Below are 14,293 nucleotides of genomic sequence, written 5' to 3' on the forward strand. Positions count from 1 at the left end.
CTAGACTGTGACTTTACCATCAAACCGAGGAGTATTCACAGCTTTTGTCATCTATTTCTATGTACAGGGAGAATTGAAAAGACCAGCAAGCAAAGGACAGGACCACCTACACAATTCACATCTCTGTTAATTTGATAAGTTAACGTCACACATTCTTTTCTACATACAAATACAGAGTTCTCCCATGTTCCCCTTACGTATCAACTCCTTCTGGCAATCACTTTGGGATCTGCAGGCAACAGAAGGTCTTACAAGTCAACAAAGGAGTCAAATTTCCAAAATAAAACAACTGAAAGGAATTGAAGTATTCAGCAGAAGGATTCAAGTACACATTTTAGAAGAAGGGGATTGCTTGTTTTTCACAAAGAGCGGAATGCACCATTGAGGTCCTGAAGGAGGTCAGATGGTTGTTTAAGACATTTGAACATCATTAGGATGTTTTTCCACTTCTAATTATGTCATAACACTCAGAAGTGATAGCATTACATTTGGTCAATGATGTAGAGGCTGGTTTCACCATTACCTATGAGTAGTAAACTTTCTTAGTACTTTTTTCTCTATGCATTTAGTCTTTACCTTTAATGATAGGTCAGCTGGTAAAATGGACTGAATTGTGTCCTCTGGAATTCATATTTGAATTCTAATAACATTCCATACAGTCCATTGTATGAGAAGTAGGCCTTAAAGAGACAATTACTTTTAGTAAGAGTGAGGCCTGATCCATTTTATGGCTTGTGACTCTATAAGAGCAAGAGATCCAAGGGGAAAGCATACACATGAGGAAAGGGCATGAGGAGAGAAGGTGGCTGCTGGCCAGCAAAGAGAGAAACTGTGAGGGAAACCAAACCTGCTGACACATTGATGGTGCTTTTCCAGATCCAGAACTTGGTGAAACAAATACCTGTTCTTGTAGTCACACAGTCTGTGGTACTCAGACATGAGGCTCTAGTGGCCTAGTACAGCTAGGTATAGAATTCCAGGCCTGTGATAATGTGTTTACACTATTTTGAGATATTCGCCTTTGAAGTTTTGCATTGCAGCTCTGTGGCTTCTGGATTGTATCCCCAAATCTGTTTTTTTGGGTTTTTTTTTTTGTTTTTGTTTGTTTGTTTGTTTGTTTTTTTTAGTTTGGGAATTCTCTTGTTTTATCTACTATGTAGCTCATTCATTTGAATTTTAGAGGTTTTTAGGTAAGGCATGGATTAGAAGCTTCCTCTTTATGAATCAATGAAGGACAAGTGTAAGGACAGGGTAAGGAAAGATAGACTCCTTCTTAAAGAGACGGAAGTGTTGACAACCCACAGAAAAAGTGTGAGGACAGCTGAATGGTGTGGAGAAATAAAAATGATCTATGAGAAGAGTAAAACCAAGACAGCCACAATCACATGACTCTCAGGTAGGGAGGGAAAGCAGGTGCCTCATCCAAAAGCAGAGTCAGGAGACCCTGGTGAAAAAGGGCTGGCCATTCTGTCCATAGGCTACTTTTCTCACCAGCCTCATCTGGCTAAGGGCTTTGCCCGAGTCAATGACTATAGACATTAGCATGCAGGTTCCATGAAAGACTATAAATGGCATTGCCATGTGACCCAGGTAAACTACTCACCCATACATACCAAAAGGGCTCTAAGCCAACAATCAACAAAGATATTTGCACATCTACGTTTATAGCTGCTGTGTTTACAACAGCCAGGAAGTGGTCCAGCCTAGATGTCCATAAATAGATGAATGAATAAAGAAAATGTGGTACCCAGTGGAATTTGTACAACCATTAAAAATGGCATTTGCAGGAAAATGCATGAAACTATAAAGACTATTATGTTAAACGGAACTCTCTAGACTCAGACAAACATTGCATGTTTTCTTTCATATGTGGACTTATGTTTGTCTAGTGGGAGAGGAAAGGGGAACACGAGATCAACAGAATATATTTGTCATGAAGGCTGAAGGGGGATGATTTGGAGGGTGTAAGGGACTTTCACAGGAGATAACAGATGGGGAAGGGCAAGGAATATAAAACACAATGATATACACATGTGAAAATGTCACAATAAAGCTCATTTCTTTTCCTACTAACTAACCAAAAATTAATGAAAAGTATATAAAATGTACATGAGGGTGACAAAAATGGTACTGATGTAAGCAGAAGATAAAAATGAAATAAATAATTTTGATGTTCTTACCTTGCCATCCTCCTATATGAAGGGATCAATGTTTATCTATATTACTTTTTTAACATGAGGCCTGGGGGAGTAGCAGGTTCTACAGAATGTTCCTAGCTCTATGGTTCTGATCACTAGGATCCAAAGCTCATTTTCTGTGTCCACCTGAGCATACAGAACAGAAAATCAGTGCCTGCCACCATACCACAATGCCATTGTGGGTATCATTTTGAGCCACACTTGGAAGCTGTTCTGTGCTCAATTATATCTTTGCTTCTAGACATTTATTTCTGAAGGATTAGCTGCGAAACACCCCATGGTCCCTCATTAATATGAACCATTTCCATATTTTCCTGCATTCATTAAATTTTTTAAATAAAATTTATGTGGAATAAATCAATAAATAAACAAATCAATGTGGAATAGATCATCTGGCTTCTTGCTTTAGTTTCCCTGGTAATTACAAATTATCTCATTAAAAACTATGAAACATTTATAATTTGTATCCAATTCTAGTCTGCCATTTTACTAAATCAGAAAATCTTGAATAATATTTTGCTTATGAGGGGTAAAAAAACTAATATTAGAGAAAGTCACTTTTATGTTGTTCTGGGAATAAGGAAACATAAGGAAAAAGATACTCTCTTGATTCTTAAATAGCACTCAAAAGCCAAGCCCTCCAGTGATGTCCAAGGTTTGGAGTGTGATGGCTGACAAGTCCAGCGCCCCCCATTTTCTGTATCCTAGAGAAGATGCACCTGCCATGAGATAATGCCCAGAGTGCTGTTTTCTCAGAAGTCCTTGTGAAATAGCTCATCATAGCATTAGACCTCAATGCTGGTCATACTTGTACCACTGGCTCGAAACAGCAGGGTAGCCAGGGTCTAATCAGTTCACTAATCTGTAATCTGAATTTGTAATTACATTATATTATTACAACAGCAAAGATGAGCAGTCACTAACCCATTCCTGATTGGTTAACTACAGACAGGTGAGCAGTTGGAGGCTGGATTGGAGTTATGCATCACATGACTAGATTTTTGGAGGAATTGCTGAAGTACAGAAGATAGAGTGGTCTGTGGAGTCTTGGTGGAAGGTTGTGAGCTCTGAGAAAGAGAAAAGTGGAGGTACCAGAGATCTTAAAAGGTCCTCCAGGAAGCTGGGTTCCTGCCTTCGTGGCCTCCACCCCTTGGGTAGAGTGGATACAAACATTCAGACTTCCTACATTTTGCACATAGTATCGGGAGGCTCCGAGACTCTCTGTACAATGTTTGGGATTGCTGGCAAGCCGCCCTGCAGGATCCATGGGGTCTTGCCCTTCTCCAACCATTCGATAAATAGCACTCAGTAGAGACTCTGGCTGCGGATACTTGTTTTCAAAACAACAGCTCCGAGCCAACCTCCTTAAGCAGCTCCATATGTTTCTATGGAGAGTTTATGGATCGTGGCCTTCGGAATTCTTTTGTTTATCACTGGGAATCCAAGTCCTGAAAGCTGCTAACTAACCATGAGGTTCGCTGGTTATACAAGCTGTTGGACCTCTTAAGGACTTTGACATAAGGACCACTTTCTGCCGAGTAAGAATTAGTGGTTTAAAAGGAGTGCACTTAACGGTACCATGTAAGTATCAGTTTCTGTATGTCATTACAAGCCGGCCTTTTAATTAAAAAAAAAACAAAAACAAAACTGGACTGTACTGCTTTGTGTGCACACTTAAACGAGGCCCTTAAAGAGAAGTCTGAGCACCGTCTTCAAAAGCTTACAGTCAAAGGGCTGTTCACTGCTGTTGTTTGCAGATGAATATCTGAGGCCGCAGCAAGATGTGTCCTTTCCCTCCTGGGCACAAAGGCACTGCTCCTCAAGATGCTCAGGACCCAGGATTCCCCCCCCCCCAGGCATCCAGTCCTCCTCTGTCTCCCTCACCCCCACCCTCACTCATCTAATGCCAGCCGCACGGAGGATCTAGAGGTTTCAGTGAAGAGCCTCATCGGCCTTAATAATAACTACTACTTCTTGAGCACTTCAGGCCAAGCTCGGCATTCTCCTTACACTCCATCTGTTCTGTTCTAATCTTTTTCTCACAACAGCTCAGCAAGGTGGAGGCTATAATTATTCCTCATTTCACAGATAAGGAAATCCAAGCTTAGGGAGTCTGAGCGATTAGCCTACGTCACTCAATAGTTGCATCAGGCTGTTACTCATTAAGTACCAGCAGCAGAGGTGGGACGTGGATCTGCATTGCCTGGCTCTGGGCTCCCATCCACCAGCACCACGCCTGCTCTCTAACGGAGCATCCCTAACCAGGTGGCCAGGCCTTCTTTCTAACTCAAAAGCACTGTGGTTGTTGAGTGTGCAGGCTCACATACGTTCATGTGGAGCTGAGAGGCCAGCCTCGGTTGTCGTTCCACAGATGCTGCCTGACTTGTTTCTTGAGACAGGGTTTCTTATTGGCCTAGAGCTTTCCAAGTACGCTAGTTGTGCTGGCCATTGAGCCAGCCCCGGAGATCACCAGTGTCCCCCTCCCAGGGCTGGGATTATAAATGTGTGCCCCACACCTGTCACAGGCTTCCTCTCCTCCTCTCCTTCTTTAGTAGGAGACGGAACTCAGGCCACCATGCTTAATGTACCCCAGTTTCATGTTCATTGCTGAGGCGAAACACCCCAACCAAAAGCAGCTGAGGCAAGAAGGTCTTGTTGTAGCTTATGAGTCCAGGTTACATCCATCATCGCAGGGACACCAAGGCAGCAGGACCTTAAACCAACTGGTCCTGTCATATATCCACAGCCAAGAGCAGAGAAAGGAATGTATGTGTGCTTAATACTCAGCGATCTTCCTCTATTTTTACATATACCAGGACCCCAGACCCAGGCATGGTGCTGTCTACTTTTACACTGAGGCTTCCAACATTAAGTGAGGCAATCAAGACAGTCCCCCACAGACAGGCACTCAGGCCAACCTGATCTCCAGGGTTCCTTGCTGAGACTCTCTCTCCAGGTAGGTTGTGCCTGGCTGAGAATCATACAAGACAAGCCTCACTGAGCTTCTGTCCCAGCCCCCATGTTGTTGTTGTTGTTTTTAATTTGTATTTGCTTTTGTTTTATGTGTATGAGAATTTGATTGAGTGTATGAATATGTACCATATGTGTGCCTGGCACCCTTGGAGGCCAGAAAAGAGTGCCAGATCCCTGAAACCGGACTCACAGATAGTTGTGAGGTGCCTTGTGGATGCTGGGATCTGAACCGGGGTACTCTGTAAGAGCAGCAAGGACTCAGAGCCTCTGAGGCATCTCTACCCTACCACATCCCATAGTTCTTTTAGTATGTCACACATGTTCTGCATTTACACAACACGACACAAGAGAGAGACCAGTCCTCTCTCTCTGAAACAATCCTTGATGCATTTGAAAGCCGCCTGAAGGAGGTTCATAGCAGCTTCTCCAGAGACTGAATCCAGTGCGGCTGACTGAAAGGGCCATGCCCTAAGAAGAAGGCAGGCTGGGCATCTAGCAGCTCTGTGTAGGTGCGCGTCTCCTGGGCCTGACAAGTGAGTCAGCAGAATCCAACAGACAATGATGTGTTTGCTCCTCGAACAATGAGTCAGCCCTGATAAATGGCCAGCTTTCGTCTGGTCCCTGACGTCTTAACAGAATATTAATTGCCCTGTTGCTTCCCGTTCCACACAGCTGGGTGGGATTGCTACCAGCCGCAGTGCTGAATGCTTACATATTTCAGCCCGGCCCAGAAAGGTTTCCTGTGGTGGGTGAAATGACAACATGGACAAAGGTCAAATTCCAGATGTGGGAGTCTGAACTGCTCTCCGCTCAGGGAGAACATTGCCTCGCTATGATCTCAGAAGACTGTCAGTACAGACTGAAGGCCAGCATCTCTGGAAAGATGCAAGCCCCTCCAACCTAGCAGATGCCAGCATGCTCTGGGTGCATTTATGCAAGGCTTTGAGACCACCTATTGCTCAAGGGAGAAGGGGAAAGAGGGGAAGGTTCAGGCCTTTCTGCACATGGAGGCTGACTCTATAAATTGCTGCTTGGACTTGGCCTTGGAAGGCATTTTGAGATGAGGAGTTAGTTCTGGATTAATACCTTGGCTGGACACAGTGCCAGAAAAACGGTGGGAAGAGTCCACAGCTGTGTGGTGGGGAATTTCCTGTTTGTGCAGTAATTCATCTGTTTATTCTAATCTTTCTTTATCCATTTTAATCATACATGTGTTGTGTGTGTATGTATGCATGTTTGCATGTGTGTGTGCATATGTGTATGTCCAAGTGCATGTGGGGGTTGATGTCAGGAATCGTTCTCATTCACTCTTTTTACTCTTTGGGTCGGGGTCTCTCAGTCTCTCTCAGAGAGCTCACCATTGTTGCTCAGGGAACCCCATTTCCACCTTCTTGAGTTGGAGTAAAAGGTTGGCTGCTCCCTCTACCTGGCATTGACATGGGTTCTGGGGATCTGAACTGCACGCATTGTGTTTGTGTGGTAAGTGCATTAACTAGTGGGCCATCATCTCTCCAGGCCCTCATTTATTCTTTCTATTAAAAAAATCATATCATGTTTGCAAAATTGACTCTCAGTATATTCACAGGTGATAAGAAAGCATAGCTTAATTTTTCTTTATTAACTGATATCACGATCCTGCTGAGTTTCTACCAGTGCACTCCAGGGTGGGAATTAAATTTTAGCCTCACTTGTGTAAACATAACCAAATTAATCTAGGTAAATACTGTCCGGTTTTATCTTTCAGAATCCCTCTGTCTATCTCTGCTCCAATGCAAACTGGCCTTTGAGTATGCGTTTGTGGTGGATGAAATCCATCAAAAATATGTTACAGAGTCACTGTAGCAGAATGACTGATGTTGTCTGTTCCCTGGCCCAGCCACTGACCGAGGTCAAGGTCTTTGCCTGTATTGGGGAGGTGGAAGAAGCTGGCTTTGGCTTGACCACATTCCTGATGCTCCCCTGCTACTTTCTTCAGGGGAATTTAGCTCTCAGAGGAGATGTGTCAGCAAACTTCCCTGCAGTAATGCCTTGTAACAAATCCCCCCTGATTGCTAGTGGCTAAACATTCAGAAGGCTGCAAACATTTTCTCTGAGACAGAGGCACTGCCCCTGGTCCTCTCAGGTCATCTCCCGACTCTTTCATTGCAGCACGAAAGCAGTCCTAGACAATATGTAAATAAATAAGCGTGACGAAGTTCCAGTAAAATTCTATTTATGAACACTGGAACTTGAACATTGCTTGTTTTCATGTATTATAAAATACTGTATTTTTATTTTGTTTTTTTTTTAAATAGTATATTTATTTGGCTAGTGCTTGTTTGTATATATGATGAATGTATGGAAGCCATAAGACAATCTGCTGGAGTTAGTCCTCTTTCTTCACTATATAGATTCTGGGGATTAAACCTAGCTTGTCAGGTTTAAATGCTGTTAGCCCTTTTCTAGTGTGTGTGTGTGTGTGTGTGTATGTGTGTGCTGTTGTTGTTGTTGTTGCTTTGGTGTTTGAGGTGGGATCTTGCCATATAGCTTATGCTGGCCTTGAATTCTTGCCAACCTCTCCCTAGTGCTGGGATTACAGGTATGTCCAGCTCTGCTTAAATCCTGACTGATATCCGAGTCTGCCTGGGATGGGAATGGCCACTTGGGCTGTGAGTTTTGACAGGGCACACACACACAGGTCTGTGGACTCGTTCGAAGTTAGCTGACCTAGCATAGGCTGGGTTTGGAATGCCTGTGACCAGTGAGCTCTGACATCAGGCTAACCCAAGAATGTTCTAGTCATGGCAGAGGCACACACGTGCTAGCAGAATTGTGCAAGCAGCATTAGAAGCTTCTGTTCAATTCTGTCTGTCAATTTCCCAGAGCCAAAGCAAGGCACCAAGTTGAAGCCAGAGTGGGGTAGGGCAGAAGGCACTGCCAAGGTACTTGGCAAAAGGCAATGTGCTGGGCCATTAGCACAACCAAAGTACTTAAGCCAGGAAGAATGTTAAGACTCATCCTATTTGGGATCCCTCCTTATATAACCAGGGGCACACATAGGTATGTGAAGCAAGTGTGATTTGAGAAGAGAGCATGTGCCAAGGCTCAGAGGCATGGTAAAGCTTGCTGCTTCTGGCTGTTGCAAGTGTAACCACAAAAGCGAGTGGCAAAAAGCAGGCTGATGTCAGAGAAAACTGGCAGGAATGTATCAGTCTCAGTGGGTAAGGCCATGTTCAGTGAAGCAGCCTCTGGGAAAATGAGACAGACGCTACGGGTTCTGCTTTTACTTTAGCACCTGTGGCCCGTGGTTGCAGACCTCTTGCTTCCTCTTTGATTTCAGGGCAGATGGGTACGACAGGTGAGAGATGGAGCACAGTACCTGAGGAGTTTGGGTATGGCTTCGTAATTTTAGAGCGGAAGAATTAGGAATCCTTTGCCCTTTCATCAACACAGAATTATTTGGAGGTGTGGGGGTGCTAAGCTTTAAAAAAAATAATTTATTTTATTTTATTTAACTTTATTTTTTTATAATTTATTCACTTTACATCCCAGTTGTAGCCCTCTCCCTCATCTCCTCTCAGTCCTACCCTCCTTCCCTCTTCCACTACCACCTGACCCCAGCCTATCAAGTATCATTAGGTCTGCCTGTATCCTCTTCCTTAGTAGCCTAGCAAGGACCCCCACACACAAGGGGAAGTGGCAGTCAACAGACTCCATGCCAGGGACTGCCCCTATTCCCCTTACTAGGGAACCCATACAAAGAATGAGCTGCTTAAGAGCTACATCTGAGCAGGGAGTCTAGGTCATTTCCATGCATGGTCCTTGGTGGGTGCATCAGTCTCTGCAGGCCCCCCTGGGCACAGACTTGTTGGCCCTGTTGGAATCCTTGTGGAGCTCCTGTCCCCTCCAGGTCCTTCTATTCCCCTACTCTTTCCTTTATTTTAAATTATGTGTGTGTCTATGTGTATGCTTATGTGAATGTGTATACTTGTGTGTGTGTGAGCAGGTAGTGTGCGAGTGCAGTTGCCTGAAGAGACCGGAGGTATCAGATCTCCTTGGACTTGAGTTATGGCAGGCTGTGGCCACCTGACATGGATGCTGGGAACTTAACTCCAGTCCTCTGAGGAAGCAACATTCACTCTATCTGCCGAGCCATCTCCGCATCCTGAAAGCTCAGTTTGTCCCTTGACTGCTGGAGGGAAGTTGTTTCTCCCATGGCCCTTTATCCTCTCCATTCAAAATGGGTAAATAGGAAAGTGGATGACAATATACTATGCATTCTGAGTGGAGTCCTTGGTGTCATGGGGGGATCTTGCTTTGTCTTGTGAGGGCTGGCTGTCCCCCAAGAGTCCAGTGCTTCAGAGCTGAGTCACATACGTGACAGGGGCTTTGAGTTAGGACTCTGGTTATTTGAAACACTATGTACAGGCTGCCTCAGTTCCCAGTGGCAAGACAGGAAAATAGGTATGCTTGATCCATGTGTCACAGACTTGGTTTTCTTCTCGTAATTGCAGGGGCATCTTTGACACACACTGAAGCACACAGAAACACACACACAACGAGATCTGTGAATTCAAAATGAAAACAGACATATTTAAACGAAGCACCAAAGGTTTCAAACAGAGGACCTTAGAAGTTTAAAAACAAACCAGAAAGGCCTCATGTTTGTGTTATTTAACTGTGAATAGTCTTCCCTTATCTCCTCAGTCCCAATGTCCCAAATCCCTTGATTCTTTGGATCAAATCAATACGTCATTAGGAGGGACTGTTTAGAAGCTGGAGGCTACCTCTACCATGATTTCAGAGGGCATTATCTTTCCTGGGAATTAGACTTTAACACGAGGTATAAAAGAATAGCTCTGCATTTTGTGTTCATATCTCATTGCTTTCCCCTTTCCATCATTTAATTGAAAAAGAAAGCTTTCATCATCCTGACGTTTCATGTTGACTAGACATTTTGTCCCTATCATTTCCCCTAATTTGTTCACATTATATCAACAAGAGAAAGAAGAATAGGTCTGAAAGAAAGCAGACTCTTACTGGGTATGGGGAGCCAGACATTAGCCCTAAATGGGTTGCACAGTGGAGGCTGCTCTTGACACTAGGCAGTCGGCCTCAAGGTCTTGTGTCTCAAAAAAAAAAAAAAATAGGCCAAATTAAATCAAACCAAACTCAACAACTTCTCTGTGTATCTGTGTACCTTTTGTCTGTCTTTCCACTAGATAGCTTTATGATGGTATGGACTTTGTTTTGCTCATTGAGATATGCCTAGTACCTAGACAGGACTTAGTAGGTGCTTACCAAATGCTACTCCAAATAAGCTAGATGCTAATAAGGTAGGCTTTACTTTGATGTTGTAGGTGGTTTGTTTGTTTGTTTGTTTGTTTTTAACCTGAATTGAGTGTTGGCTTCTACTGGGTTCAGCTACCTTTTTGTAGCTCAGAAGAACTAGGCCCATATTGTCAGTTCTGGCTGCTTCTGGTCTGTGTTCTCATCTTCTCTATGTCACTAGTACCTCCATCTAATTCTTATCATTCCTATTCTCTGTTGGTCACTGGTCTGGGTAGAGGGAGACAGAACTGAATATGACATGCACGTGTGTCTGCTTCCATGGGGTCCATGCCATGTCCATTTGGCTCCTATGGACCGTTGCCTAGCTTCCCAGACTCTAGTCTTGATAGGTTCTACTGGAAACCACAATGGCCTTGGTGAAGACTGACCGCTAGAGTTCATGAGTTTTTCTTCTGTTAGAAGTGAGCCCTGATCACCAATCACTAAAATGCTTGGCTATTCTGTGAGGGAAAGGTGAATCAGAGTTTGGACCAAGATGATGTCAGAGTGGGCTGCAAGCAACAGAATAGCAAAGTGTGCCTGGCATCAAACTCATGGCCTCAATCCCAACAGCTGCTGGTTCTGCTTTGCTTGAGAATTACAGCTAGAGAACTTCGGCCTAACACAACTGTTCTTCCCAAAGACTTAAGTTCAAGTCCCAGTACCTATGTCAGGTACCTTACAACTGCCTGTAACCCCAGCTCCAGGGGATCTGATGCTCTTTTCTGTCCTCCTTGTGTACCCACTCATATGAGCATACCCACATACAGGTACATACACACATATAATTAAAAACAATAGTATAAATATGTAGTTGGATAATGCCTTGTGGTGGTACAAGACTTTAATCCTAACACTTGAGTGATGGCCGATCAATACCATCCTCATTATATAATAAATTCAAGGCAGCATGGGCTTTATGAAAGACTGACTCAAAAATAAACAAACAGAATCACAGGTGGATTTAACTACGAGTACCCATCCAGAAACATGGAGTGAGCCACAGCCTCTACTAACGATTAAAAGAGGCCTCAGTAGCTAAGTGGGCCATAGCCATTGCTTTCAGCTTGGTTTTGATGCCAGTAGGCATGGCTGGAATTTAGCCTAAAATACCAGTGAGTTCATTATCAACTCCTTTAACATATATCCATGCAGTCCAGGTAAAGGTAAACTGTGATGCCAAAGATGACCAACCACCACATGAGCTTAAAAAGAAAAAGAATTTGCTGCATTTGGAGTCATTTCATTATCCTAAACAGTGAGCTTGCTTGATTGCTTCTTACTTGTATGCTTCCTTCCTCTCTCCTTCTTTCCTTCCTTTCTTTTTTAAAGAAATTATCACCTTAAAGATAAACAAAGAAGTTATTCATGTTCCTCAGTGTTTCCTCAGATAGAGGTAGCCAAACTAATCCTGAATGCAAACCCCTTGGAATTATCAGATGTATAGAATGGATACTGAGCTGTACCAGATTGGACCTAGAGCTTCACATGTGCCTGATAAGCACTTTGCCAATGAGCTACATCCCCAGCCGTTCTTTCATGTTTATTTTAGTTTACTTTTTGTTTTGATACAGGAGTTCACTGAGTTTCCCAGGCTGGACTGGAACTTCGGATCCTCTTGCTTTAGTCTTCCAAGTTGCTGTATTAGAACAACTGTGTTATCAGGCCTGACTTCAACTTAAAACAACCCAAACCAAGAGAGATGCTCACCTCAGAATAGCTTTTGAGGCTACCATCCTAACATGAACGACAAAGTGGTGGGTGAGAGGTGGCAAAGACAGGACATTCCCAGCCCAGGATTCCAAGTACTTCCTTGTATGGGCATAGTGACTAGCCACTGTCACTACCCCTCCCATTTCTTCTCTCTTCTTGTGACTTCGCTGCCAAATACAATATTAAAGACTGAGTGAAGATGCTGGAATGTAGGGTGGACCTGGATGAGCTGCTCCTTGAAAATGACCAAAGGCTCTTGATATTTGGAGTATTTACGAGATCTCTTGAGACAGCAGATTAGTGATGGAATGAGAGATAAGTTTTCCCTTGAGTCCTGGCCTCTGAACTTTCTTCTGAACAGTCAGAGCTCTTCCTCCCACATGTCACCTCACAGCCATGTTGTGTGTGTTGTCTGTGTGCCAGCGTCCCGTTACAGTGCTCTTCCATCTCATTCCCTATGCCTGATGTGTGTTGCCCCTGCAGTGCAGAGCCGAGCTGCATGCCACTGCGCTTCTGAGTCTTAGGGTTCAGATGTTGGAGCTTGCCAGTGTGCTACCTCTGGATAATCTGTTATCAGTTCACAATGGGGCCATGTCCCAGAAACCCTGGTGCAAGTTGACAGTATCAACTAAGTAACAAAAACATCTAGTGCAGCGCCCCCCGCCCCTACGACCAGACATCATAGTTTAGTCTACAGAGCACTGGGAGGGATGGTTATCTATCATTGGGACTTGATTATTGATCATTGATCATTGACTATCATTGATCATTGCCTTGATCAATCTTGAATTTCAAGGTACAAATTCACACTGTTTCCTTTCTGTGTAGAGTTGAAAATATCGTTTATTCGGGGCTGGGAAGATAGTTTCCTGGGAAAGGGCACTCACTGCACAAGTGTGAGAATCCAAGTTCAGATCCCTAACGTGCATGTACAAACTGGGCATGAGCATGCAGATCTGTAATGCCAGTAAAGATTCGAGAGTGCATAGTCAAGAGACACACTGGGGCTTAAGGGCCAGCAGCTGAAACACAGTAGCCAGCTCCAGGGTCAGCGAGACATCCTGTCTCAAGGTAGTAAGACAGAGTTATAGAGCAAGACACCTCTTTCTTTGACACACCTACAAACAACACACACACTCACACACACACACACACTGTCCAGCTGATAGTAAGTAGAGATAATAAGTGGAGACTCCATATAATACAGAACAGGATCTATAATGAAAGTAGTTTTAGCAGAATGGTGGCTTTGAGGTTCAGAGAAGCTAAGTTACCTTGGGTTTGCCACATTTTTATTCTATTTTCACTAATAGCTGAGACATCTCACAGAGGCAAGTTACTTTGTGAGTATTTAAGAATTTGATGGGTTTTTTTGAACCATGGCAGTGTTTAATTCTGATTGAGTGTCCTTCCCTTCCCTTTGAGGGTCTTTTCATTCTATGCCAGAGTTTGCATATGGGTATATTTGAACCCTTTTGTCAATAGGAAACTAATGAATGAAGAATGGCTCTGTTTTTTTGTTGTTGTTATCTTTAAGGGGGTGTTCTAGTGTGCTTTCTGTTGCTATGATGAATATTGTAACAAAAAAGCAGCTTGTGAAGTAAAGAGTTTATTTCATCTTACACTTTCTGGTCATTATCCATAGTGAAGGGAAGTTAGGGTCGGAACTCAAGGCAGAAACCACAGAAGAACACTGTTTACTGGCCTCCTTCCAACCTCATGTAACTACTGATCTGCCTAGGTATGGTAACACCCACTGTGGACTGGGCCTTTCTACATCAATTAGCAACCAAGTAAAGCACACAGACAAGCCAACAGGCTAGTGATGGAGGCAATTCTTCAACTGAGGTTCTTTCTTCACAGGTCTGTCAAGTGGATAACCAAGATTAGCTATCACAGGCACTGCACTCCTGACTACCCTTCCACTCACAAGAAAGAACCTGTAGGTACTTGTATAGTGTCTAGGGCTGCTCGTGTTTAGGGACTTCTCTGCGAGGCGAACACTCCAAATGCGCCAGCTGCTTTAAGCACATAAACTCTCAACTTGATCCGGGGTGGGATTTTCTCAGTTGCTTCTTGACAGTTTCTGAGGATTGAGG

The sequence above is a fragment of the Psammomys obesus genome, unplaced genomic scaffold, assembly GCF_907164565.1.
Source record: "Psammomys obesus unplaced genomic scaffold, mPsaObe1.curated_primary_1811, whole genome shotgun sequence".
NCBI classification, from domain to species: domain Eukaryota; kingdom Metazoa; phylum Chordata; class Mammalia; order Rodentia; family Muridae; genus Psammomys; species Psammomys obesus.